The sequence below is a fragment of the Austrofundulus limnaeus genome, unplaced genomic scaffold, assembly GCF_001266775.1.
Source record: "Austrofundulus limnaeus strain Quisiro unplaced genomic scaffold, Austrofundulus_limnaeus-1.0 Scaffold391, whole genome shotgun sequence".
Classification (NCBI taxonomy): domain Eukaryota; kingdom Metazoa; phylum Chordata; class Actinopteri; order Cyprinodontiformes; family Rivulidae; genus Austrofundulus; species Austrofundulus limnaeus.
Genome location: NW_013952793.1, coordinates 37,864 through 41,398, shown reverse-complemented (window position 1 = coordinate 41,398; position 3,535 = coordinate 37,864).

Sequence of the window (3,535 nt, the reverse complement as noted above, 5' to 3'; positions counted from 1 at the left end):
TAATAATAATAATATGGCACAACTGCAATCCTACCAAAAAAAAGGCTAATTATTTCTTGACAGTATATGTGCACTTTTTTTCTTTTATCTCCAGAATGAGAGTAAACTGGAGCAAAATGGTGGAGAGATGGATCGAGGCTTCATCTTCATCTGCTTCAGCTCTGGTCAGTTCAGGTGAGAGAGGAGGTGACCTGACCTCGAATAAACCATGAGAAGCCAAGATGGATGATGGATGGAAATAATATTATAGCTTTTAAAAAAAACTACATATTTCCAGTCTATATAAAATGAGATCAATCATTGAAAACATCAAAAGGACCAACCAGAACAGAATTCCATTGTAACTTTGTTGTATGTTTTCTTCAATGAGTCAACCAAACATCTGTCAAATCAGAAATAGATTGGTAGAAAACACATTTTACATGTGTCTGCCTCTCAGGACACACGTTGGATTGTTGATTCTCTGAGAGTAGAGGCTGTGTAAAATGTCATCAAAATGCGTAACTAAAGATGACAAATATTTTCTTCTGCTAGCATGATGCAGAGGTGAAGGAGGAAAGGACACAATGAATGATATGCTCTTAAAGGCCACAGTTATTACTCAACCTGGGCTGGGCTGAAGAAGACAGTGTCAACATTTAGAACATCCTGTTAATACCCTGAGTAATGAGTGAAGAAACAAAGCTGTAACTGTTTTGGAAGCTTAAAAAAATCATTGGGACTAAACAATGTAGACAAACTCGAGTTGTCTCTAATCTCTTGTTGAGATTTAATCAGAGTTTTTGTCAATGTTGTTTTTCTTTTTGGCACTTTTTCATAAAGCTTAGAACCCAGCCAACAGTTGTTGCACCATCTGTCCCATCTCACCAGCTGAAGCTTGTACCTCCATGAGGTCTCTCTCAATATTCTCCTTCCTACACAGTCACTCAGATAAGGACAGCAGAAATGTGACCTTCAAGAGCGACCTGACTCCTTTGAACATCTCCTTGAATCAAAGATAGGAACCGAGTTTCAGGCGGTAAAGAGTCGTTCCTGTTTTTTTTTTTTACTCCTCGTAATATCTTTATCTTTTTTCCCATTAACCACAGAGAAAATCACTCCTCCTTCACTTTTTTCACAGAAAACAGGCAGACAGGGTGGAGTACGGCAGTTCAGAAGGGAAAGGACGAGGGAGGTTCCTCTGGACAAAACCCATGGTACCACCCACTTGATGTGATGATGATAGGTTTAACAGAACTCCAGGGGATGTTTAGGGCCTTAGAAATCTGTTTGCATCCATTCCCTGACATGTTCTTAACTTCTAATCTGAGCTGAACAAAGATTGTCATTGTGTAGGCATTCATAAGTGCATATGTAATCACTGTTTTTACATTACATATTTTTCTTTAGTTGGTATTACAGTCCATACATTTGAATTTACTGTATCTATTTTTTTTTGTAAGAAAGTCTAACTTTTATTTATCATTACTGCTTCATGACACAGGCAATAAAATAGCTTCATCCAAACCATCAACATGTCTGCTGGATCCCATCCAACCAGACTGTTTAATAAAATATTGTGATCAATTGTATCCAATGCAGCAATGAGTTCCAACAGGACAAGAATGGACACAAGTCCTCTGTCTGAGGCCATGAGAATATCATTAGTAACTTTCACCAGTGCTGTTTCTGTGCTATGATGAGCTCTAAACCCTGACTGAAACTCTTCGTTTAGATTATTTCTATCCAGATGTTCACGTAGCTGATTTGCAACTAATTTCTCAAGAATTTTTGAGATGAATGGGAGATTAGATATAGGTCTATAGTTGGCCAGAACTCCTGAATCAAGATCAGGTTTCTTAAGTAAAGGTTTAATTACAGCAACCTTAAAGCTCTGTGGCACATAACCATTCATCAAAGATAAATTAAGTAAATCTAAAATATAGATATTAATTAAGGGATCCTAAGGAGTGGGGTTTCTTTCTCTGTGATCCAATCAGATCACACAGAAACCAGATGTTAATTTGTATTGCTCTGCCTCTCAGTCGGATGACTTTTTTTAAACACAAGCATTTAACAAAACCTTGATTTCTGCACTTACTGTGATCAATGTAATGAATTTAACCACATTAAAATCAGGAAAACTAAATTTAAAAAATAACAATTCTTAATAATTGTCATAAAAGAGGAAATATAAATATTAATTCCTAAGTTTTATTGACATTTATACTCATAGCAGGTCATGTTATTAATAAAAAGGAAATGTTTTACTAAAATAAAGAACTAAGCAAAAACAGCAACTTTGTCAGTAGAATAAGTCAAAATGTAAAATACAGAAATAACGATACAACTAAGAATGTGAAAATATAACTTTCAGATTATTCTACCAAGACTATTCTAACCAAGTTAATACCAGGTAAAGTCCAGATCCTAAACAAGGAAAACATTGTTACGGTTTACACAGAAAACATTCATACAGAAGAAAGGTTTCTCTTTTTTTTTCAACAGAAAAAAAAATCACATTGTAGGTATTTCATAAAGGTCCAATTTTAAAGTTCATTTTCAATTCTAAATCCATAGGAGGCACTGTGAATCCATAACAAGTTCTGAATTCAGGAGGAGAAAACAAAGGGAAAATATATGTCATGGTCCCCACTTGTAAATTTTGCTAATCTCAACAAAGTTGGCACCTCAAGCTGAGCAGCAGACATGACGTCTGGTGGGGGAGTGTATTCCAACCAATCGACCAATAGCACTGGTTTCAGCTTCGTCTAAATCAAAGAAGTTCTGATAAGTAAGAAGATAAAGGTTCGATTTGATTAAAACCTGATGGTCTCCTGGGTTGTAAAAACAGAGAGTGTAAATAAAAGGGGGTTGGTAGAAAGTTCTTCCTTTTGACTGAAGTCAAGGTTCAGTTTGAGTTCAGTTTGATACAGTGCCTGTAGTGTCTGAAGCTGGTTCAGAATAGCAAAGTAATAAACAAAATGATACTGAAATGAAATGACCATGTGGGCCCTACACATACCAGAGTTCAAAAGAGGACAGATTGTTGGTGCACGTCTTGCTGGCGCATCTGTGACCAAGACAGCAAGTCTTTGTGATGTATCAAGAGCCACGGTATCCAGGGTAATGTCAGCATACCACCGAGAAGGACGAACCACATTCAACAGGATTAAACTGTCTGAAAGGGATGTTATGGTCTAAAATCACGTGGTTCATTTTCATTGTCTCACCCCTGCGATTAGGTAACTCATTACTTGCATCACTAACCAGTTTGTGTGATGTAATAAACAGCAGTAAGATGTTTCCGTGCACCGTAGTTTGGTGAACATATTGACTGCTTGTTTCAAAGATCTTGCTGATTTTTCTAGCAGGCAGATTTTTACACTGCTGTGCTTTTAAACACTTATTTGTGTTAAGCTGAAATGTTTCAGTGGAAAAATAACAGATAGCAGCCAAAAAGTTATAATTTTAGAGTTCCTGTTTTTGCTGTGTTTGTGCTTTATGATACATAGCTGTTCCTCAAAACACAAGTTTGTCCTCAGTCACGTGCTGC